This window comes from Aythya fuligula, chromosome 4 (genome assembly GCF_009819795.1).
Source record: "Aythya fuligula isolate bAytFul2 chromosome 4, bAytFul2.pri, whole genome shotgun sequence".
Classification (NCBI taxonomy): Eukaryota; Metazoa; Chordata; class Aves; order Anseriformes; family Anatidae; genus Aythya; species Aythya fuligula.
Window position 1 is genome coordinate 17,808,792 of NC_045562.1, and position 25,457 is coordinate 17,834,248.

At 40.5% G+C, this 25,457-nt stretch overlaps 1 protein-coding gene across 2 annotated transcripts in view; it reads left to right on the forward strand.

Annotated features, from left to right (window-relative positions):
- The first annotated feature begins 19,926 nt into the window (after positions 1-19,926).
- The window catches only part of SLC7A2 (solute carrier family 7 member 2), a 48,514-nt gene continuing 42,983 nt past the window's right edge, over positions 19,927-25,457 (forward strand). For both annotated transcript variants that reach the window (XM_032187175.1, XM_032187177.1), the window contains exon 1: positions 19,927-19,977. The gene's annotated coding sequence lies outside the window, so the exon portion shown is untranslated. The remainder of the gene's footprint in view (positions 19,978-25,457) is intronic.

Consider the following 25,457-nt stretch of genomic DNA (forward strand, 5'->3'; position numbering starts at 1 on the left):
TAGTCATATAAATTTTAGGCATATTTACCCTATTGTTTGAAATTTTTTTCATCCACCATTTCCATAGCACTGCTCTACTGTTTTAACCCCTTGAGAAGATAAACTTAAAGTTCCTTATTTCCTTCTTTCAGAACTTTTCATGCCACTTTTCAAATGATTAATTTCAATTCTTCAGGGGCATGTTAGAGAAGACTCTAACATCACACCCTTTTGAAAGACAAATGCCAAAAAGGCATAACTTCATGTGTGTGAGGTGGGGTGCTTTCACTCCCTCAGCAGGCTGGGCAGCATGCAGATGCTGCTGCATCATAGCTACTGTTTGCCTGTTACCTACTGCCTATTGCCATCAACGATAGCAGCCAAAGGTGCAAATGCAGGCATGCAATTTGCGGGTGTCTATAGTGTTTACACCCTGGATAATCAGTACCATGGATTCAGAAACAGCGTGTCTCTTTCTGTGCTTCATAACTTTTGAACTTTTAAAGGGAACATCCCAAGTTTCTTGTGGCCAATGCACTTGGACACACAAACTTCTCTCCCAGTTAATCTAGCAGGAGCTGCACGTGACCCTGTAAAGGATCCAGCAAGCAGCTCTGACTTTATTGTTTAACTCAGCTAACTGTTACTTGGCTTGACCTTTCAACATTTCCTTCAAGAATTACTCAAAGCAATCTTTGATTTTGCCTTGTTATAAAACATTGTTGCATTGTTATAAAAACAACATTCTCACGGGAGAAAATACCAGCAGTCCTCTGGAAACTGGAATGGGTTTGATCATATTTTGCAGATAGCTGAGCAGATATGCACCTGGCCTGAGATGTAGAGAGGAGAAATAAAACAGATAAAATTCTGGGATACCTCAGGATGGAAGGCCAGTCTCTAGCAGGAGGATTCCACCAAATGAGAAGGCAGCTGGCACAGTCCTAACTTTCTGTTAAATGAGAGCATTTCAACAAGATTAGAACAGTTAATCCTGCTACTCTGAAATGCTATGTTTTCCATTAAAAAAGCATGTCAGGACAACTGGCAGTGAAGTACAGTATTAGGAGGTCAGCTGTGATATACTTGAGCTGGTGTAAGTCATACCACAAAGGTTAGAACAGCTAAAGGAGGGGGCTAGTTATTACAATGGGCGTTATATGGGGAAAATGGAGAAGAGTGCATCTCAGTATAGCCAGTAGAGAAAAAGACACTTCCACAAGGCAATTAAGAGTTCCTAAACTCTTGAAGTAGTGTAATATTGCTTGGAGATTTACCCTGTTCTACAGATCCCCATACATCAGTATTTCTACTTACACTGTTTTGTCAGTTCAGTGAGAAGTGATTGCTTCCTCTTGCCCTTTACTGCTTCTAAGAAGGACACTGCCGTAATATATAGCTATACAGGGAACTGGAAACCTCTAAGAAAGCACCCCTCTCCCCACACATTAGCTCTACTTGGATATATGTGAGCAGGTTTTCTCTCAAGTTGAACATTCAGCCACGTAGAGAAACATAGAAGAAACAAATGTTTTGTTTTGTTTTGTTTTTAAGAACTTACTTTTCATTAAAATCCAACAGAAGCTGCTAGATGTGCTACTTCACTTAAACACGGTGATTTGATATTGCAGGCAGCTTTGCTACAGAGTTGGGTATCAGCCATGAGTGACAGTGGGTGACTGAATTCTCTCTGAGCAGAAGTGTTAGGAGCCATCCCAACTCCTAGAGAGTCACAGAGGGGTTCTCCAAATTGTAGCATCTCTAATTTTCTGTCAACCTTGACAGTACCTCATCCAGAATCTTAGACAGGAAATAGTTCCTAAACTGATATTAAAAAAATACTTAACAAAAATGAATGCATTTTTATCTTCTCAGATTTTTTCCATTGAAACATTTAGTAACAGGCTCAGCAACAAGTTAGGAGAAGGAAGTAAGACTACTGAGCTCAAAGCAGACCATGACTGTGTTTTTTTCTGATGCAGTATTGAATGAAACATAAAATCATGATAGCATGGCATCTTTCAACATTTTCACAAAGAAAATTTTATTAACTTATGGGACTGTATTGATGGCCTGCCTACAGCATTTTTCCCAACATGAAATAAAAGAAATGAACATGGCGTATTTGGGTTTAGGGAAAAAAGAACAGAGGAGAAGGAAAAAAAAAAAAAGGGGGTAATAAAGTATCCCATGGGCTCTATATAATTAGCTAAAGCTGTGTTTAAAACACTGAAGAGTTAGTTTATCTTGAAACTTCCCAATGACCTGTGATGATCATAATTCAGTGAAGCAAATGCAGTCGTTCAAGTTGTAAGATTTATGCACAAGTTTATGATGGCAGCAAAATGGTTTCATTAGTCTACAAATTTTACAGAAGCTCTGGTGCTGTATGTAGAAAAACAAACAAACAACAACAACAACAACAAAAAACAATTCCCCAAGAACACATTAAAAAAAAACTTCACTGAAATGCTACTTTCTATCCTGAATTCATACCATATGCAAGCATATTTTTTGGGTAAATAATTAGTTTGCCTCCATGCTTTAATAAAAAACTATAACATTGGGATATTTACCTTTTTATTTTTATTTTTTTAATAAGGTGCTGAAGCAAAATACAGTTGTTTGAACAGAACTGAAATTGAAGTGATTCCCAGCATCTTACTAACAAACAGCCATCACAGTAAGTGGCCAGAATCACTTTCGGCTGACTTGTGCCTCTTGAAATCCTTCTGAAAAAGGAAGTGATCACCACCACATCCTGCAGTGTTAAGGAGATAAGCTGACACTGTGAAAGTGGTCAGTGAAGTCTTGCTTACTTACATTCTGTGAAAAGGAGGTTCAAATTATGTGACCATCTGTCAGGTACTGGCAAACAATTTAGTTTATGAGAAATAGCTGATTAAGCAAGGGTCTTAGAAACCTCAGTGTTCAGCCTGACAGGATGTTATGGTTGAATTCATTTGTGCTCTTCCAAAATTTATCCAGTTTATTACTTGAATTCAATTTGCTTTGTTTTCACCTGAGAAGTATTTTTTAAAGGTTCCATTTGTTGTTGTTGTTGTTATTTTTGAGAAAAGTAAATAAAGTTTGGTGTGGGTTCTGAAGAAAGGTGTGTTGAACTCCTTCTGGCATTCCCTGGCCGAAAGGCCTGTAGTCCAAGGTCTTGTCTAAGAAAATTTCCAGCCCCGTGTAGTATTAGATTTATGTTCTTGATCACTGTCAATTATTTTCATGGGTTATGCATGGGAGGACAGTGTTTGATGTACTCTGCTCCTAGAGCGGAACGTCCAGGGGTTTGTTCCAAAGTATTTTTGCCAGCTGGTCACAGCCAAGATGCATGAGCTATCATGGTTGAAAGGTTCTCATCTGAGTGGAAAGGATGCAATCTTTGGAAAAAAAATATGTGCGGGATGAGACGTATCATTAACTACAGATAGCTACAGATATGGTTATACGTAACTGTCCAGTCTGAGGTTAGTGGTTAACTATCTTAATGATTATAGTCAACTCATACAGAGTATGACTACATTGTATTTTTGCTGCGTGACACATCATAAAGCACTGAACTTTGTGTGCTGCTACTTACCAGCTTATATCTGTAATGCTAATCTGCACCTATAGAAGTCTCAATTAAGACCATTCACATCACCCTGGCTCGATAGCTATTCCACGGTCGTGGTGCCCCCATAGGACAGACATCTCTGTGGCTAGGCTCACCAACCATCTGCACCATGCACATTATACATCACCAAGCTATGTAAAAGCAATATCCAGGATTCTCATCCTTGCTATTCCCAACACATATCCAGATTTGATCATCATGCAAGGACTGCTGCCAATGCAGCTAGAAGAATCTGGTTGAGGAATTACCCCTGAAATATCAAAGGTTAAGTCCTGTACTGGGCTTTGGCTGGAGTCCTCTCCAGGCCCTTGGGAGTCAGAAAAGATTTTCGCCTCTATAAAACTAGAAATGGAACTGCATCATTGTTGCCCAAGCTGACTAGCAGGGGGCAGAGCTTACAGGTATGTAGGTTCACACCTGCAAGCCTCTACTGTGAGGTAGTGCCTGCCCTTCAGCAACAATGTACTCCTTTCCCAGCTTTTAGCTCTGTGGAAGAGGATGAGCATCTGTTTGTAGAGTGTCACTCCTGCCCAGTCTTGCTTATTGCTGGCCACCCAGTTTCCACAATAGCACAGCCACTGTCTGTGTGATCATCCTGGACATCTCCTGCCCCCATTTGGTTGGCAGTGGCAGCATCCCCAAGAACAGGTTGACTTGCAGTCACTATGAAAATTCATAGTAGGAAAATCAGCAATATTTACATTTTCACCTATTTACATTTTAAATTAAAATTAAATTAAGATTTACATTTTCATCCCCACCTAACTGAGAAATTTGTAAGGTCTCCCAGCCTCACTGATCACAATGTGAGATTCATTAATACCATGGCTTCCATTAATAGCTGGGCTTGTGAAAATGTCTTCTGAAATTTAAAAAAATTTTTTAGAAAGAATGAAGCTGGAGGACTATGAAGGATAAGCTAGGTGCTGATAGCCCAATACTGAATATAGCTGCCTACTGCACCTTGTCTACTGCTGCTTATTAGCCTCAGAAATCCCTTCCCAGGGCCATCCCACAGCTTACATTTAGGGCTAAGAGCAGGAATTCAGTGTCAGGAATGTAATATCATAGTAAATATTAGTGTAGTCAGCAGAATTATAGAAAAAATGAAATGGTTTCTGCATTCAATAGGCATCTTCTTGCTGGGAATGAACTACCATATGCACAGGAAAGTTGAGGGCCAAATCCCAAACTGGCTGCTCTCTGGTATGCAGAACTTAAGTTTTTTAGCATATTATGTGGTGGTTTTCATGAGGAATGAGTCCATCTCAGGGGTTTCCTGAGAACAGAATGCTCTGGGAAAACGTTGGGATTGTTTTGGGCAGGGAGAGAACAACCCTTGGCAATTTATGTTTCTACACAGTCAAGGAGTGCTCCACCACAGAGGTTTCCTCCCAGCAGTCCCACAGTAACTCTGAAGGAGATTGAGCTCCACTGTCTCTGACTACAGCTGAAGAGAAGAGCGGGGAGGCAGGAGGAGATGGTAAAACAAATTGACTAGGTAGAAGTATCTTTGGTGGCCTGGTGCTCAGGGAAAGGAATGCCTGCATTTTTGTGTATATTGAAACTTAAGAAAAGTCCTAGTGTTATTACAATTGTTACATGGAAAATGAGTTTCAGGGAATAACTTCACTAAAATCTCTAGGTGTACAAGCATAGCTTTTGTTTTGTAATCTCTATGATCCTAGAAAATCTTTAAAAGAAATATTTGAAGTTTTAATCTTATTGGTGCATTTTGTAGGAGGGAAAGTTCAGTTTGCAGAAACATGCAAGAAGATACTGGAATTCAAGATAACTTTTTCTCTCAGATGTTATGGCTTTAGATGCTTTCTTTTCTTGGACATGTATCCACTTTTTTTGGACAAGCCCTTTGTTGGTATGTTTCAGAAAGGTCTTTGTAGAGCAGCTTGTTAATTTCTTCCATATTCTAGTGTATTTTTTAATAATTGTCCTTAATTTTGTATTTGTGGAAAAGCACAGTTTGGCGTTTTTCTTCTCAATGTAATGCAGAAATGGATAAAAGAAAGGTGAACTAGAGGAGAGAAACACAGAGACAATAAGAGGTATCCTCAGTTTGTGGAGTTTTTATGCACCAAAAAGCCCAGAACATAACTTTCAGGAAAAAAGCTCCCCAAATCCACATCGGGTCAAGCATTTATCTGAAGGAAAGCTTGAAAGATCCCAAAGGTCTCTTTTCAGAATTGAACTATTTTATTTAAGCAGTACAAAATCTGTTACATTTGAAAGGATAAGGAAGCCCTTCTTTGATTTGCCCAAGACTTAACTGAGTTGATTAAACTGTGCAGAAATATACTTTTTAGGATGACATGCTGTTTTTGTTAGGTTGTCACTTATTAACACCTAAGTGTTGTTTTACTGTGAAGAATAATGTTATTGTGACTGTTTTTATGACCATTTTAATGTGACCATCTAAAGATAAAGTTTGACAAGTGGTAGAAAAGGGTAAGCATTAGCAGATGTCTAAATCAAACCACATACAGTCTTTGCTTCTATTGTATAAATCTCTTTCCATATTTAATATTGGCCAATATGTTACGACAGTATGTTTCCTAGATAAAAACCAGTCAGACAAACACAACCCTCCAGGGCTTATTTAAATAGAAATATGTGAGGTAGATTTGGTAGAGTAGAAATCCAAGGTCTGTGTAATTTAGAGCCCTGTTTAATTTTCCAGTTGTTAGTTCACATGTGGTTCTCCCTCACAACAGAGTGACCTTGGTTAGATTTTGATATGGCAATAACTGTAGGCATAAAATATAAGAAACTCTATGCCTCAGCATTTCTATAGAACAAAATATACACATTTTACCATGACTTCCATCAAAAAATTATTTTTCCAGCATTTGTTACATTAAAAATTCATCAATTGATTCTATTTGCCATATGATCCAATATATTAATATGAGCAAGGAAATTAAAAAGTAAATTATAAGGTGACAAGTAGGATCTTTTTACAACATTGAGCAGTCCATTCATAGCTGACAAATTCTACTGTTTTATATTCTTTGTTGATGTGTCTCGAAGGGATTAGGAATGCTGTCTATCATCTGGACAGTTTAACAGGTACTCAGAAGTTGTGCGGTCAGATTCTTGTTTTCCTAAATTTCTTTTATATTATTAACTAGAAGAAAATTATGTGATTAGCTGATTTCCGAGCCAGTAACCCTCTGCACTTAAAAAGTGTGATAGCTCCCTCTTCACCAAATGAATAGAGGAGTCACATTATAAAAACTGATGAGATGTACAGCAATCATGGGAGCAAAGGAGCAAGCACTAGAAGTCTTCAGAAGCAGGTATGCTGAAGTAGCATTGTGCAGCAACAAAATGTTCACATAGACATGGAAATCATGCTGCCCAAGCCCTGCTCCAAAACTTACTCTTACATGTCACTTGAAAGGTGGAGAAAACAAGTCAGGAATAGCCAGTTGGTGTACAAAGATAACAAGTTTTCACAGTTGCAGGTGAAGAAGCTGTTTCATGAGTATGGGACTCTTGTGACCTGTACAACTTGAAGCATTCCTGGTTTTTAAAAAAGAGAAAACTGGTTAAAAAGGAAGAAAAAAAAAAAGCTACATTTCTGATACTTCCTCCCACCTTTTCTGCACTTAAGTGTTACCTCTGGCATAGGACTAAATAGTGTAAAACCTGGTATCTCTTTTTAAAAATATTTTGCTAAAATTCGACTTATTTGGAAGGTGCAAACAGCAGCAGGATAAAAGCTCCTATTCAGTAGGACTTATAACAAATTCATCAGAGCATTGTTGAGAGGGAGCATACCAAAGTGTCTTACAAGTTGTATTTACAAAAAAAAAAAAAAAAAGTTAAGTAGTGCTAAGAATAGAAAACATGTTTCTGTTATTGTTGCTGGATCATACATTGTATAAGGCAGCTGCAAGTCTTCACTTTGAACAATCCCACACCCTTCTTCACCCTAACTACCCTTTCCCTTTTCATGGAAGATATGATTTCTTGCCTAAGAACCTCATTCTGCAATACTAAACTAACCCAAACTCAAGGGACGTTCAGTGGGATGTTTAAAGCGGTCAGCACTTTCCAGGGAGTGTGTAGCACCTTACAAGACTCAATCCTGAATAAAAGGCTTCTCTTTGAATAAGCTTGCAATCAGTACGTATTTTCTGTGACAGAAAATTTTGGAGTTGCCAGCATCATTTTTATGATATATACAGTCTTTGGCAACTGTACCTTTTTACCAGCAGTTTTACGTAATACCTCTCACAGAAAGTGCTCGGTGGCTGAACTTCACCCTTCAACCTTGGCACATTATGAATCAGAACAACCCTGAGCTTCTCTGAATCCTTATGACTTTTTGGGCAGGGATGTCAGTAGTCTAAACTCTTTTGCTTTCTGTTGTCACTCTAAATCAAAAACGAAAGAAAATGGAAAAAAAAAAAAATGGAGATACGGTATTTATTTCCTTCCAGGCTACCTTTCACACAACCCAGCTTTAGGCCCAGGACCTCTGTGGCCAGGCCGGAAAGTTTCCCAGGTACTCAGTGCAGGCTGCAGGGATCCATCCAGTGCCCCTAAAGCTTGCTCCTGCTCAGACTCACGCTCTAGAGGAGCTGGGAGAAGATGACCAACTATATCAGAAGCCTGTAGTATGAACATCCCATATACTGTCCCCTGTAGCTTAAAAGAGGAATGACATCCATTCACCTCTTGTGACATTGCTGGGTCACCCTCCAATGAAAGTACTCTGATAACAAGCTAGGCAAGACTCGGCATCAAATTCAGTGGGAAGTCTTGCAAGCTGGAGTGACAGTGACAGTCCGAGCCACTTTTGGATGACCTTCACCACTTCCAAATTTCTCTGAGAGGAGCTGGCTCCCACATTGCACTGCCAGATCCACCCCCACCCTCATCCGTGAGCATCGGTCCCTGCGGACAAGATGACTGACACAGCCTGCAGAGGCTAGCTATTAATGTGCAGTAACACTTCTGGCTTCTATACCGGGCATGGGAAAGTCCACGCTGAATAGACCGATGTGTTGGAAGTGTGCCTAGCAATACAGAAAGCCTTAAATTTCTGTTAGCTTTTTTATTCTATTCTATTTTTTAGCATTCTTGATTTTTTGGCAAATTTCTGCGTACTCTGGTGGTAGATTTTTTCCCACAAAACTGAAGAGTTATAAAAAGTGCAATGGGCAGGAGCTGTACCTGCTCTGATTTTCAAAGGCAGTTGGTTTTCCATACTAATATCTCGAGGCAGTGACTGTGATTCAATAATGGTTTTTGTTTGTTTGTTTTCTCGAAAAAAAAAGGTGCCAACCTGCTTGTATTTCAAATAAACTGTGGTAACGAGATTTGTGGTGTGTTATAAAAAGGTGGAGCTCTGAATGGCAATTTGGTTCCCAGAGTTTTTGGCTGCTGAGCCAGGGAAATCAGAGCCTCACCTGAACAACGAGCTGCAACGTGAGCACAACCTCTATGAAAAATCAGGGAATCTGCACACAGGAGATGTTTTTCATGATTTCAAAGCAGGAAAAGCAACACTCTGTATTCATAGAGCAGAAACTTCTTACAGAAATGCGAAGCTAGTTAATCAGCTACTGTGAACTTAAAGGCTTGCTTACTGCAGATTTACACCCAGGGAGCTGGCTGCTGTCCAGGTGACAGAGGAGAAGAAAACTCTGCTCTAGTGATGTGAGCAAACAGCTGGCATTTGCCAAGGAAACTTTACCAGACTCACAGATTCAAATATTTTCTGTTCTGATATTACGCCTTCTTTTCACTGACAAAGAATGGTCAAATGAAAATTTATGCAGTCTTATTTTAGAAATTATAAGTAGTTTGGTATGTTTGTTAACCTCCAGTTGGAGTCAGTGTCTGCAATTTACATGTTCGGTACATTTCTGAACCTGGGAGAGTTCAGAACCTATTTTGAAGCCATTTGGCAGGAAGCCACTAGAAGAAAGATGGCCACAAAAATGTCTCCTCTGCCACTGAACCTCCTGGAGTCCCAGCACTGTGGAATGACAGCAGGAATGCAGAAGCATCACACTGATAGGGCCAAAGTTACTCATAAAACAAAATGTACAATCTGCAGCAGAATTGTTCTTTGCGCTTTGAGATAACCATGAAAAAATTCCTGTTTGGGGTTTTTTATTACATGTCTATCAATGCTACTCTCCTTCAAAATAGCACATTTTGGGAGAAGTTTCTGTAAAGATTAATAACCTTTTTTAGCATCTTGGCTTATTTCTTAAACACTACTAACAGTCACACAGCTCTGGGGGCATTTGGATGGGTACTCACCTTGTTTCTGCATTTCAGTCCCATTCACATTCACAGATCCCACTGGCTGAGGCAGATGCCCTCCTGTTTTCATTCTTCACTTTGTTCCCTCCTCTCTCCATTCCCTCTCACACATTTCCTGAGTGTAGGCTCTCTTTCTTATAATTAATTTCTGAGAGTGCTAGGCCCTGCAGGACAGGTGACTTTCCAGATTCGCCAGGGCCTGAGGTACACCTTTTCTCAAGAGCTCCAATCCCAGGTGGTTCAAGACTTACAATTCAACACATAAATGGTATTAAACAGTTAAAATAGATGAACACTATCTTATAGATTACAAAATTGATCACCTCATTTCTTCATAGGTGGTGTCAGGACTCTGCAGATACAGCACATATCACTGCAGATTTCCTGCCTCTTCTTCCTCACCACAGCAGAACATTTTTTTTTGTCTCCAACAGCAATCCTCGCAGCACTCTCTCTCCCTGAATATAGTTACTTTTCAGACCCAAATGGACTGGAAGGCCTTCAGCACTGAGGTTAATAGGTCACGCTCTATATTAGTCCTGACAGTGAAAAGAGATGAATCAAATTACACTGCAAAGAATTGCTCTTAGACCAGTACAGCCCAGCAGTCACCTGCAAGGGTGCTAAGTTCTCAAACAGCTTTTAGAGCTGAGCTGCTAATCCAAATAGTTATAATGTTGTTACAGCTAGTTTAGTTCAGTTCTGTGTTGCGTGTCTTGCTTGTTGGGGTAGTACTAACAATCCTTTTTTTCCTGAACTCCTTCTATTGGGAAGTAAATCCAATCCATGTGTGCTCATGCTTATAAAAAGCATACATAAAAAAAAAATAAATAAATAATTGTGTGCTCAGGCCTAATGTTTCCCAGGCAATGTTACAAACATAGACTGTGCTTTCCAAAACTACTTTAGCAATTAAAAATATATTCACCCTTTCCAAAAGACAAAGGACTGAAGGGAACTTTCTGGTTCATCATGCTTAGCCCCCAGCTATTGTGAACTACTCTGTTATATGATCTTCACATATTCAGCTAGCTCCATTTTAAAACCAGTTCCTTTATTTCCCCCTTTCCATGTCACTCTTATGAATTAGATACTGACTCATCCGTCCCAGCCAAAACATATCCATGGGCCGCTTGTGCCAAAGAGTTCTTTTGCCAATCTAAACAGTCCCAAAAGTTACCCTTTGAAATATACGCTGCAATCATATATACCATCAGCCTTCAATTTGCCAGGATAAAACTCTCTTTTGGAAGTGTTCATGCTACAGATTGCAGCGTGGTGTATGTACACCACAAGGCAACTTTTGATGAGGGCAACCTTCCTGTGACAGCTGGCAGCTCTGTGCAGCCTCTGACTACATTTCTCTTTGCAGTTTCCATGTATTTAGTATGCTTAGTGTATCACGTATCTTGCATCATCTTTTTAACAGATGCAAAAATCAGCCAAAGAATAAAAATGATGATGTAAATTTAGATATATAACACAAATATGCATATACTTTTTCATTTGTGTGCAAATGAAGTCCTCTAACCAATTAAAATGACTAAAATAACAATTTGATTACCATGTGAATGAAGATCCATATAGAATGTTGCAAATCAATGTGGATACTAGGACAAGCAAACTTAATCTAGAAGATTAGAAAATCAGTGTTGAGAAAGTTACCAACCTGAGCTTTTGTGATCACAGAGATAGGGAAGCTTTTTCATACCCATATTTAAAGCCAGGATTCAGTGCTTTCTCCCTGACAGAGTGTTTCTTCCTTCTGCATAAGTGGTTACAGTTGTGAGTCGGCTCTTGGGGACACATTCTGCCCCTGAGTTCTACAGAGGTCCCTACAAATGTGAAAGCACATCATTAAGGAATGTGCATCTGTTTGTACTACCATAGATAGGAAATGTTCCAAATTAAGCCTTTCCCTCTGCTATTTGAATCACTGGACACATTACCTTTAACATTAGTACAGGCTGAGTGACAGAACAAATCTTGCAACATTACCAGAACCGTGTCCTCCAGCATTTCAGTGCACACAGCTCTGAACTGAAATGAGCTTTTTCTACTTCCAGTCACAGTTCACATCCAGCAAAATATTTTACTCAGACAAATGGGCTTATTTGGTTAAAACAAGCACTCCAAACTCTCCCTAGAGTGTCGGGTCTTGTATTTGTTCCTCAGGCCAGTACAATCTTAGGAGTTCACAGGAGATATCAGATTTAAGAGTAGGAGAAGATACAGCACCTCTGGTTTCTCAGCAGTCTCTCCTATTGATTAAAGGATTTAATCAGTTTTGATTAAAGATTTCCCATAGATTTTCCATAAAGAGTTTCCATATAGAGTTTCCATAAAGATTTTCCATAGAGTGACACTAGTCTCCCTCATCCTGAAGGACAGCAGTTACACACACACGGGTATTTGAAGGGGGAAAAATTACAAGTATGGATGCCATGAGAAAAATAAAGTCTTCCATCATTTGCTGCTCAGTTAAGCTTACCACATTATAGATATCAAAAGAAGAAAAGAATAATAGTGTATGAATCGTATTTATTTGAGGAAATGAATAGCAGTGTGAAGAAAGGTGGTGCACACAAATCCATCATGTGAACAATACCTTAGATTTATTACCAGGTTCCCTCTGATGGGCTCAAAGAATTTTGCAGGATGATCAATGATCATGTCATCTCTTGCTGATAAATAGCAACCACAGGAGTGGAACAATTCGACCACTTTGCTGGTGCATGCTATTACATTAATCAGCTGAAGAAGTGAACAAGAAGGTAAAATGCAAAATCCAGTGGCAGTTATAGGAGGTTACCTGTTTTTTTCTGAGGAAAAAATACAAAGAGAAATTATGTGCGGTATCCAAAACATGTTTCATTCTTCCTTCCCACTTAAAAATTTAGCTTTGTCTCATCAGAAAGTAGCTGCAAACATGTTCTTTTCAACAGCTTCAGCGCATGTATATGTATAATGTATACTTGCATATAACATATACACACACAAACACAGATGAACGAAGACATACACAAAGTACCTAATCACACAATTTGTGGCATCTCTGTAGTCAATTACAAGCCCCGACTGTAAACATTCATTTCCCCGGGGAATATTTCAGTAATTAATGAATGCTGTTGCTGTACAGAGATGGAGCAGAGTGTGCTAACATGATGGTTTCCCCAGTGGTATAACTGGGACTGAATGATTCAGACAACTTCCTTCCCACCACGCTAGGCAGAGCTGAACTTAAAAATGTGTCAGTATATATTTATACTCTCTCTTTTCCAAGGGCAGAAGGGCTGTTTAAGTCTTCCACATCTGGCTGCTCTCTCCCACCCTTTTCCTGTGGGAAGTTCTTCTCTCACATCTTCGGCCACAGAGAAGGGGAAGACTAGTTGTGTGGGGGGACTACACAGCAACCCAAAGGTCAGTGGAATCTTCCTGGGAAAGCTGATTAAATGTAGTGCTTTGCTCTGAAAAATGATTTTGTAAAAATTTCAGTCAGTTCTCTGAGTGATAGAGACATGCTGGATCACAGGAGCTAATTTAGGAAAGCTGGAGGGTCTTTCTGGTAGGTAGGAGCTGTAGGATGCAGTGTGAAACTGTGCAGAACTGCAACTAATACCTTTGCTAAAAGTCAATGTAGGAGACTATTAATTAAAGAAGAGCACGGCCATTGATGTAGAATTGCCTTTGGCATTGAAATGAACAAGCTGACTGAAACGTGTGGAGCAGCTCACATTTCTCACAATGTGACCACACCACACAGTTGCCACTTAGTGCCAAAGAGACTGACCAGACTTTCAAAGATCAAGTTTGTATGTCAGGAAAAAACTAACAGCAGTGACACAAAGCTCGATGTGAATAGTTACCAGAACCCAGAATCAAAAACTTGTTTGTTAAAAGATAACCCGAGTATCTTTACATAAAGGTTTATTCTCAAGTATGAACTCTTTGTTCAGACATCCTGGAAGCTGAATGAGACAGCATCTGTATCTGGTTATTGGAGCTGTCTTTGCAAATCAAAGGCAGGATACTTTCTCCCAGCCTACACTGAAAATTTGGACTCTTCAAGACAGTTTAGTATCTGAGGCCCTTAAGTCATACTGTTCATACTGATGACTAAACTTGCAGAATTGATGCTGACAATGGCATCCTATAGCATCACTTCTGCAGTGCCCCATTTAACGAGGAGTTCCAGTTTAAGCTTTAGCATTTCACTTCTGCTGGAGAGTGTTACACTGTTCGCTTTTGGCTGGTCTCCTACCAGACAGACCTCCAGTGGCAGATGATCTTGTGCAGAACTCCATTGACTAATCAATACAATGCATACATGCATCAGTAATGCATGTGGTTTCTGAACTCAAGAAGCCCCTCTACACAGACTGCAAAACTTACACCTGTTTCATGTCTTAGAAAGACTCAAAAACCAAAATCACAACCATCCTAATTTAAGGGATTACCTCCTCCACTTCTAGCAAACAAATTAAAGTGTCACTTTGATGCACAGCTCATGTGGAAAAGTAGAAGAGATGAAAAGAAGCCAACCCTCACAATCCCATAAAGCACATTTCATTCTTTAAATGTGCCAAAACTCACGTTGTCTGGTTCGGCTTCAGCAAGACACCTAATGTATCTTAGTGAGGCAACTCGTGATTCATTATGGCCAATCAAAACTTAAGTACTTAGGCAAATTCTGGCCCCAAAAGAGAATAAGTTGGGCCTGTGAACAGTAGTTGTGTACAGCAGACTGTAAAGCAGTGGTTAATATGTAAGCAACCTGCAGATAACTGTAAAAGAAAAAAAAAAAAAGTATATTTTCTTTGCTGATGAGGCTGGGCAAGTTTCTTGGCATGTGCACCTTCTACTTTTAAAAGTTTCATTGACACGGCCCCAGTTGCTCAACAGCTGAGACTTGCCATAGGTTGCTCGAGATACTTGCTGGTTACCTCAACATTGTTCGCTGGAAAACAGAAGATGATTGCAGCTTTCCTGCCACTCCCCCCTACACACCCCTTGGTACACCCCCTTGAAGTCTCAAATGGCAGGCCTGCTTTATGCAGCTGAAGATCAAGTCCTGCCAGAACTTTTTTTCTTACTGTTATGGAAAAGTAATAATTCATTTCTGACTCTACATAGCCAAGATCTCTAAAGAAAATAAACACCCAAACTGATGGAAAGAATAAAATTTGTCACCCAGTGCTCATGGAAATATCCTTCTAAATCTTTATACATATTTTTTTCCTGCAAATGGGTAATTGGTTATTTACAGATATATACTAATTTTCTGTGATTTATCTAAATTCCTTGGTTTCCTTGTTGTTGTTCAGCCTAATATAATATAATGTTTTACATTTATTAACACAGATTAGAAATACTTCTTGCCTTTTTTTTTTTTCCTTTGTAAACTTTTTTTCCTCCATGTTTGTGTTTGAAAAGGTTAAAGGACAATCTGTCCTGCACAATAAGAGCCCTTATTTGTCTAGTGACTAAATGTATTCCAGTCAGCCAAATCATGAAACTTCTGTTCTGCCAAATAATTCTGTCATGACCTGATGGGTATTAACCTGCTTGCGAGGGAAAATGCCTTCATTTTTATGATATTTGCATTCCTCACAAAATCACTGACTCTGAACGACATTGCTGTGAGCTAGGTGGAGAAGGGGGCTGTAGCCAACTCCCCTCCAGTCACCAGCCAGCACAGCTCCCAGTGACATTAAAAGCTCCACTAGGTACCTTTCTACAGAGAAAATTTCTCTGAAAACATTATTAATAGAATTAATAGAATTAAGGCACCAGTGACCAAGGCTAAGTACACATAATGAAGCTTATTGTATAAGCAGTGATACCTTTGGTGGGAATACTGGATTGGTTGGAGAAATCTACTATTTCTCTCTCTTTACTCTCTTTGCCCCCTCACCTCTCTGCATTTTTGAGCATTTTTGTATGATGTGCCTAAAAGTGTGGGCTGATATCTGGAGTTCTGCTATGCAAATAAGTTACAATCAGTGTTGTGAACCCTACCTAAGAGCTTGTCAGACTCCAAAAGTCAGGATAGTTGTTTAAAACTCATTAGTTTTTTCAATGTTAAATTTTACATTAACATTACCTATTTTCAGAGCTTCATTTTCTAAGCCTCACCTGGATCACTATCATGTACATGGGTGACCACCCTGTTCATCCTCATTGACTGCCTATTAGTTTTCCATACTTCTATCTAGTTATTTGATTTGGTGAAAAACATCTAATAACAGTGGCCTGACCCACTAACCAAGTCTAACTTATTCCATCATGCCAAAGTATTATAGCATCTGACTTCTGATACACGATGTAGTACTGCCACACTTACTACACCTTTCACATTTACAAATCCAGTTACTCTAAGAGTTACTCTTCAATAGCATTCAGAAGGTTTTATGCATCATGCAAACAATTTATTGTTAAGGGTTAAGACCCATAGTCAAAGCTGTTGTCTTGCAGACATGGCAAGGGCAGGAGCAAGAAATACCTTTCTTGTTGCAAATGTTTTGGTTGAATGTTTCCCACTAGTAACATGGTTTTCCTGAAAAATTGATGAGCATCATGAAAAAAATCTTTGCTGCACTGCTCATGTTAATGATGACAGGCTGATGCCATTCCACACTTACCTGAGATATCTAGAAAAGGGAAGAAGAGAGATTCTGCTGAGAAGCATAGTAAAAGTAGTCCAACTACATAGAAGCACAGCACCACTGTTTAAGAGAATGGTCCACAATCTATTTTTCCTCAGATAAATCAATCATTCTGAGTCGTGAATTTACTTTTATAGTGTTAAGTCATTAAACAGTCACTCCCCAGATATGCTTCTGCTCTTTTTCTTTCATCAGATTGATCCTCTGCATGATTAGGCAGTATCAGAGTTACAGATACTTGTCTCAGATTGACAGTTCTAAATGAGTTCTCCTGTAGAAGTGGAAAGGTAAAGCCCAGACAAGTTTAAAACAGAATTTGATCTACTTTTGAAAGAAGCCATATGATATCCCAGTCTTTGCAAGGACAGCAAAGGTATTTCCATGCTGCAGTCCAGGCAGTATCTGACAGTGTAGCGATGGCAGCAGTGATAGAACTCATTGACCTGGATTAATTCTTGTCTGTCTACCTGCAGTCATAGAGGTATGGGGCTTGTTGCTGACTCCAAACATGCCAGGAATCTTTAGTAAATAAACAGAAAATTCTTGGGTGTGTTTGTAGTCAGTACTGATCTCCCTGGCTGTACTAGTTTCTGGTCTAGCCTGTTTAAAGCTAGATTGTGAGGATGTTTGTGAGGTGCAGTTGTGCATTTGATTCTAGGATATACACATTCCCAGCGAGGCTGTGAAAGCAGAAAACCAGATTTACTGCTCTTTGCTTTAATTACAGGATACATTAATGCGCAATAAACATTTGAATCAGGACTGATATGACATTTACATATGGCCAGCCATAAATTGAAGGCTGTCACTCTGACAGGGAGCTGTTCCAATGGCAGGCAATTTGCTCTGTCTGCACAGTCACTGGGAAAGGACTTTCCTCTGAAGGAAAGCTGTGGCTGTGGAGGACTACCAGACCTCCCAGAAACATGCATGCTGAGTTTCATGACACTCTGCTGCTTTTCATAAAAGCAGTTATGGTTTTGTCAACATTTCAAAGCTATCACAGAGAGAGAGAGCAGAGAAAGCCACTTCAGTTTTTAACAGAGCAATGCAGTATAAGCAGGGCTGAGATAGGATCTGGCTATTCCTTGTGTTTTAGGTCATGGCATTTCAAAAACCCACTTACATTGGATGTAAATATTTAAGTTCACACTTTAAAGGCAGTTTTGACAGTGGAAGGCACACATGACTGCTTCAGGTGGAATCTTCACACAGGAAAAGTCCTTTGATCTAATAGCTGAAACTTAACCTGTTAATTACTTAACTGCAAGGATTATGGTTATTTATCATGAAAAGAACTACATTTACTACTCCTTGCCCGAAGGGCAAATGGTATTTAGACCTAAGAATGAAACAAAAGGGAATAATCTGCAATCTGAAATCTGCAAGTCATCTTACAAAAACAAACAAACAAACACAAAATATCTAGGCATGCTGAAACTGGTCCAGGCCTTTGCGGATGCTTTAAGGATGCTTTGCCTGCATCCTTAGCATTAGCCTCTTCAGGGCCTCTTATGGATGTGGAGTGGGCAGAAGGGCTGGTATAAAATCTGTTTGGAAGTAAGCTTGCTTATTTTTTGGTGAAACGCATGCAACCTTTTACTGAGGATAGCTGATGATGTTGTGCTATTGTTGGTCTTTTTCATATATTTTCTGAAACAGATCTTAAGGACTGTTCATAGAAATTTACAGAGGAGTTTAGCCCAGCTGTGAAATGCTGGTTATGTGTGATCCACTAATAGCACTAGGTCTGATTATATAAATATATCATATTTACCATGTTTATGCAGTATTTATATGGTATCAAGTACTATATAAATGATACAATTTTTTTTTTTTTTTAAGTTAGATCTATGCAGAAGGTTTAGGTTTAAAGATGTCACAAAACCTCAAAGAAAATTAAGACTTTTATTCACAAGTCACTAGTTCTGTTGTCCACAGAACCACTGTTTTCTTAAAAACTACAGTAGGGTTATGCATGTGTGTGTGTATAATGTATGCATGCACATATGCACACACACCACATATATGGTGACAGAACATCACAGAAGAGAGACGAGCAGATCCACAGCCAAAATTAAAAAAAAATATTCCCAACAATTTGATGTGCAACAATTTGACTATAGTATTGAAAATGAAAGGTCTTATATAAGTAGAATATATTCAGGGAGACAGATTGTGATTGTAAGATTTATTCTGGTGATTCCTAATGTTAGTTATTCATAGCATTAGCTATTCTTAGCCTAAGGCTATTCTTAGCCCTAAAATGAGTTTTTTGGGATATTTGGCCCAGGGGAACAATCTGAATTATTTAAGCTGAAGCAGAGGGAGACACAAAAACTCCCCAACCTGTGGACAGATGGAGCTGCCACATCCCAGGCATCTCCAACAAAAATGACAAGGCTTATAGGAAGAAGCAGGGTTTTATGAAGCCAATTGATAACACCAGAATGAAAAGAAGCATTGTTCATGTGTCAGGCCTGTTCTGTGTCCCATCCTGTGGTGCTTTTTGCAGCTCTCAGACAAATTTTTACAGTGATGCATCTGAAAAGCAACATCCGAAGTGCGATATATGCAGAGAGCTGAAGTGGCTCTTTCCCCTCCATTCCCACTGCTCCCTGGAGCTTGGCCACAAAATCCCATGTGGAGCTGCACAGGTCATGCTCTCCTACCATGCATGCCTCAGAGCCGGCCTGGGATACACATCCAGCAAGTCGTGAGGGCTGCTAGGCTCAAGTCATGAGGGCTGCTAGGCTCAAACTATGAGGGCTGCTAGACTCTTCAGCGTTTTGCAGAGAGGACTTTCCTCTCGCTGCCTAACCAAGGGCTGGGGAGGCATCCCCTGACACTCTCCTCCCTTTAAAACCACGTGGAAAAAAATATTGTTTCTGGCAATGGATCATTAGCCCCTGCAGCCGTCTTTCGGCGTGCTGCTAACAGTCCAAAGCATTTAAGGCGAGAGATTGGGGCAGAAAACGCTGACAAGTGGCAGCATGGCATGGAAAGGGGCTGCGGGCGGCGTGTAAGGGTGGCTGCGAGGTGCCAGCACCCAGTGGGGGCAGCGGGGGGCTCGTAGCGCCCTGAGGCGAGCGCCTCCCCGCATCACAGCCCGGAGAGAAAAAAAGGAAAAGCCCCTCGGGGGACCCCGGCCTCCCTGAAGCGCCATGGCGCCGCTCGGGGAAGGGGGGGGGACACCCACGCCACAGCCTGCCGAGGGGGAGAGGAGGAGGGAAGGGCGGGAAGGGGGTCGGCGGGGCGGGGAGGGGTGAGGCGGCCCCGCACGTGTGGGAAGGCCGGGCATGGCTGGGGGCTCTCGGCCGGGAGGAGCGAGCCGGCTCTCACCGCTGAGGGAGCCTCGCCGCTGAGCCCGCACCTCCAGCGCAGCCCTGCCCGCCGCCGCCCGGCCCCGTAAGTGGCGCCCTTCGCCCCGCTCGGGGCCGGGACCTGGGGACGAAGGGGGGACCCCCGGGAGGCTCCAGTGGGCGGTGTTGGGGAGCACAGGGTTGGGGAAGGCGGCCTCGCTGCTCGCCCGGGGGCTTTCAGCAAGCCCAAAGCCGCAGCCGCAGCGAGCTGGGTTCCTCAGGGTTGTTTTAAGGAGCCGGGGAAAACGTGCTGTGTGGGGGGCGTGAGGTGGGCGCAGGACTTTGCTGTGGAGCAAGGAAGGTTCTCTGCCTAATGCTGGCTGTGCGTGTTTAAATATAGCAATGCGCTTGAAGTCGGGTGGGCAGCGCGGCTCGCAGCTGGAGAAAGCCCGTCTCGTGAAGCGGTCCTGAAACTGCGCCGTGTCTGGAGCAGCAGCTCCAAATCCCCGATTTTAAGCAACTTGTTAGCCCTTGGCACTCACGGTGCGGTTTGGGTGGTTGTGTGCTGCGGGTCTGAGGCGAGCCTCCCCTCAGGGGGAACCCCATTAAGTGAACAAAATGAGGGCGTGCGGGGTTTTGAGGGGCGCTGCAGCTTCTGCTGCCACCGAACACATCATTCCACCGAAAGCAACCCAGCAGTGGAAGAGAGAGGAGTTTCCTAAAACTTGGCCCAAGGCTGTGAAATTCCTTTCGGGACCAAAGGGTTGCACCGTGCTCTGTTTCAAGTGTATTAATACCTGACCTGTATTTATTTTAAAAGCTTTCAAATGCATTTCTCTTTGTATTCTTCCTTATTAATACCAAAACAAATGCATTGGGAGGTATTCAGATGTTTCAGAAAGGAGGAATGTTACACAAGGGACCGTGGCATTATAGAACCTGTTTATATTGAAACCAGCTGATGATCGTTTGATTATCCTAGAAAGACAAAATAAAACAAATTCTCTGAATCTTCATGCAGACACTGTGCAGGTTCAGTACACAGTAGGTCTTGGATCAGAATTTGGATTACATAGTGTGGAAAACGTGTTGAGTTCTGGTTTGTGTCACCTAATGGCATTAAAACATTAAGATTGATAGTAAAATAGGCGTAAGGCCTGTGCAGAAACTAAACTTGCTTTCATTGACACCTGTGCTGCCAGATGCAAAGAGATACGGTGCCTGCTCTGCCCCTGTGAGCAGATGTCCGTTGCTGCAGGTGGTTCCACTTGACTCTACCCCTGTCCACACATGATTCTTCTGATCCCCGCTGGGCTCTAATATAAACTGGGAAATGATTAAAACAACCCCACAGAGACATGCTACTACAAGCTGTGCTGAAGATTATCTATGGGTGGAATAATCTTCAGTCTAACTGATGTTATTATTAGAATACAACTTGTAATTCTTCACACCTGGATGAAGACTGGGCACCTTGTGAAGTCTTAATGCAATGAAGGGTTGATCCTGAAGCTCAGTATGTTGGCTAGAGCACATGCATAAATGGTCTGACCAAGACTCTGACCTCGGTGAAAATGTATTTGATAAGATGCATGAGTATGGAGCTGCTTCTAGCTTTGTACATATGTAGTGTAAATCAAAATCAGTTTCAACTTTTGTAATAAATTAATGTAATTAGCATATTTTCAACCTGTCTTTATATAATTCTAAGTTTTTAGTTTTTTGTTTTTTGTTTTTAAGTTCAGGGTTCTAGCTGAGAAGATGCTTAAGGATGATAGTGAATTTGGAGTCAATGTGTTAAATTTTTGATGCCATCTATTAGCTGCTTTATGGGGATATTTACTAAATGAACGTATTAGCATAGTAAGTGATAGTGAGTACAGAAAGACCAGTAAGATAACAGGGTAATAAAGGTTAAAAAGTTTAAAACCCTTTTTCACTTTCTAAATGTTTTGGCAACAATATATTTCGAAGGAGTGTTCTGTTTGTAAACCATTGGCTGCTGATGACTGTTACAGTGACTAAAACCAGCCAGAACTCCTGGGTAAGTATGTTGGGTACAAGAATAGAGTAGAATTTCTCCAGGTGGAGGTAAATTGCAAGAAACTCATGTATCTTAAGTAAAAGGATGTGAAACAATGATTTTACAAGGGTGGAGATCAAAAATGGGTCAGATTAATTCTGCAACTGTAGAAGAAAAAATAAACCATACAGCAGTTTAAGTCAATGGGGCCATTAACTTGCTTGTAAATGCACCTTGCTTCTACCTTTCAGCTAGCACTCACTGCAGATTAACTGAGAAAAGTTTTGACGTTCGTGCATTGCAAAATAGAATGTGTTGAAAGGTACTATGAACATTTAGCTCCTCCTTTTGTGCCTTGGCAGGTTTTTGTACATTTTGCAGTGAGCTGTGTTAAGACAGAGGAGAATGAAGGGGAAAGACCATAAATGAACAAAAAAAAAAGAGTTTAAACTAAATCTTATTCCCTAATTTATACAGGTTTTAAGATGGTAAAGTTCTCTCAGCTTTGGTTATCTAGCTTTGGATCACCTTCGTGCATATTGGTTCTGTAGGTATCATTTTGACCTCTGTCCATCATGTTGCAAGTATCATTCTGACAAACAAACAAACGTTTCCTGTTTTGTTGCTGTCCTGCTTTTAACCAGAATTCCCCCCTGGTCATAGGATGACATACTTTGGGGAATCTTTCTTTTACATAGGTAATACTATGTAGGGCATTAACTTAAAACATAGGCTGGATGGTTTTAGCAGGCTACCAGTCCTGTCTTTGACTTACTGTTTCATTTTGATACTGGAATGATCAGTTTTCTGCCATTTCTTCTTTTCCCTTCTTCCCTCAGGTTTTTCATCAATGATATGTTTTAAACATATTCAATCAACTTTAAGTTGATACGAAGAGAAAGTCAATGGAAATAAAACATCAGGACATGTCTGAGAGCAGGAGGGTGGGAGAAGCAAAGCAAAGGAGCAGCGGCAGCAACAATGTTGCTGGCATGGGAACTTTGAATTCTGCAAAGAAGTAGCAAGCCTTTCTTTTTCCCCTTTTCCAGAGGAACAGCAGTTTGTGACCAAACTCAGTGAATGGTATATGTACATCAGTGAGAAAGATCTCTAGGTGATGTGCTCAAGGGAGAAGGAAGGGGTTCTTCAGTGTTGCAGCCCTTTGCCCCCAAATTTCTTGCCTTTCTTTCCAATACTGTTAACATTTGTAGATCTTAATTCTGTCATGTCCCAGACAGGTAATGATCAATTAATGTCATACAGCCAAAGATGTAGAAAAGTTTGCACTGCCATTTGTATGCATATTTGTGACTTTAAATCAGAACTTCAACTATTCACGTTAGCTTTTTATGTAGTAAGACCATGAAAATATTTTCTTAGGCTGCTGAAATTCTTAGAAAGAATCTGAAACTATTTGGTGTCAGGTTTCAGTGTCTGAAATTTTCATGTACTGGAAAGTGCCTGCCTTCATGGCACCTTTTGTCATTTATCACATCACCTTTGATCACACGTGGTGCTCATTTGCTGTCACAATGCAATTCTGATCCTTGTTTTTTTCAATTCTTCAACCTCCTGTGCATTGTCCACTTGGGGTAAAGAGTCATCCTCATTCCACTGGTTGAACTAGGTAGTAGCCAAACAATTTAGTATTGATAAGTCAGGTGTCAGGGCTGTTGGAAGCAAACAGTTGAGCTTTCAGAAAATGACGAATGTGTATTCCTCCCTGCTGGGAAAAGCATTCATGTAAGTGATCTGCCACTACAAGTCTGTAGAGAATTTTAAAGGTTACTAGTAAAAGTGGCTTCTGGGATTGTGAAGTTTAGTCATTCCTGACAGTCATCCAAGAGCCACGATATTATCTCGCCTGATCTCAACAGTGTAATTTTTCTGTATAGATGTACTTTGAGGGGAAGATCACTTAGAAATGTGCCGAATGTTGTCATTGTCTTCACAGGTTCAATCAAAGGATTGCATATGTGTAGGATGAGAGATTTCACAATGTAACTAGGATACAGATGGAGGAATGTATCACATGCACTTGGCCATAGAATGAGCGGTTAGCTCATTCTTGTTCTACACAGCTGGAAAAGAAATGTACTATTGCCTTGAATAAAGCATTCTGTTTGCAAGATGGCTATTGAAGATCTCTTGAGAGATCTTCAGATCTTGAGAGAGATGTTGAGATATGATCTGCAGCAACTGTGTACACAGATATCCTTTAATTCTATTGGTATCACTTGACCGTGAACCCCAGTAAAAACGAGGGTGGGGAGTTTTGGGGTGTTAAAGGTAGAGACTTTGATGGCTGGTGTTTAGGTATTGGATGCAACTCAGGGAGAGGTTCTGCTGGAATAGCATGCATAAAAGATTGTCATATCTGTATTTTACTTACCATGGCCATTAAGACCCCATATGTGTGATAGTTTTGTGTGTGATATATATGTGTATATATATATATGTATATATATAGTATATATGTGTATATATACACCCATCGTACATTACAAAGAATTAAGCATCAAACTAGATGCTTAAATTTAGTGTAGTTAAATTTAAGGACAGAGGCCCTCACAGAGTACCTGTCTATTCATATATCATAATAGAAACCTGGTAGAAGATCTAGCCTCTCAATATGTGGCAAGGAAGAGCAAGGAACTCATATTTTGTATGGTGTGGAATAGCAATGGGGTGGATCCCACAGCTCTGATAACAGCTGGATACCATGTGGAGTTATGGCTTCTAGAAACAGCGTGGTGTTAAGGATGCAGGGTGTAGGATGTGAGCTTGTTATGAAGAAATCTAAAATGTTTTGTCTGATTTCTTCTCCAAAACTTGAAGAATCCTTTATTGGTGTCTGAATGGCTGCATGCATCTGACAAGTAGAAGTAAACCAGCCACCCAGAAGAAAAAAAGGGAGGAAACCATCATACATAAACCATCACATTGTTGTTCTGGTTGTCCACAGGCTCCAGTTCTTCTTCCATGTGGCTTTTTCAGTTGCCTTCTCCTACAGTAGAGCTGCCCCACAAAGACCTCCATGTAGCTGCCAGGACAGGTCATGTTTGGTGCCTTCAGCTCCCAAGGACAACTCCTCAGAAATGCAGTGGAGTGCAACGAGCAGCTGCTGCTTCTTATAAGTTATTAGAATGGGCACAGTCAGCGCTGGTGATTCAGTGCTGAGCTGTATCACTAATGGCAAGGTCTTCTTTGCCTCTTTGTGATGTATGGCTGGTCTCACTAAATCAGCTCATTTCTAAAAAGTTATTTCATCCGATGTAATACCAGAAGGGATGGGACTTTGGTAACCTCATTCAGTTGTATTGGTTACTAGAATTTTGGTGAGCTGTATGAAGCTCATGCACTGGCAAAATCCAAGTAAATAAATATTCCTCCAGATTTTCTGCAGGGAATTTAAGAATAGTTTGTCAGTTTTGAGATTGGACTAAAGGAAAAGACAAACTACACCAAGTTGTTTTGCCACACTCTACTACTGTCTTCTGTGTATAATACGCAACATCTCTTCACCTGTGCTTCTTGCTTTTCAGAATGAAGTGTAATTTTCT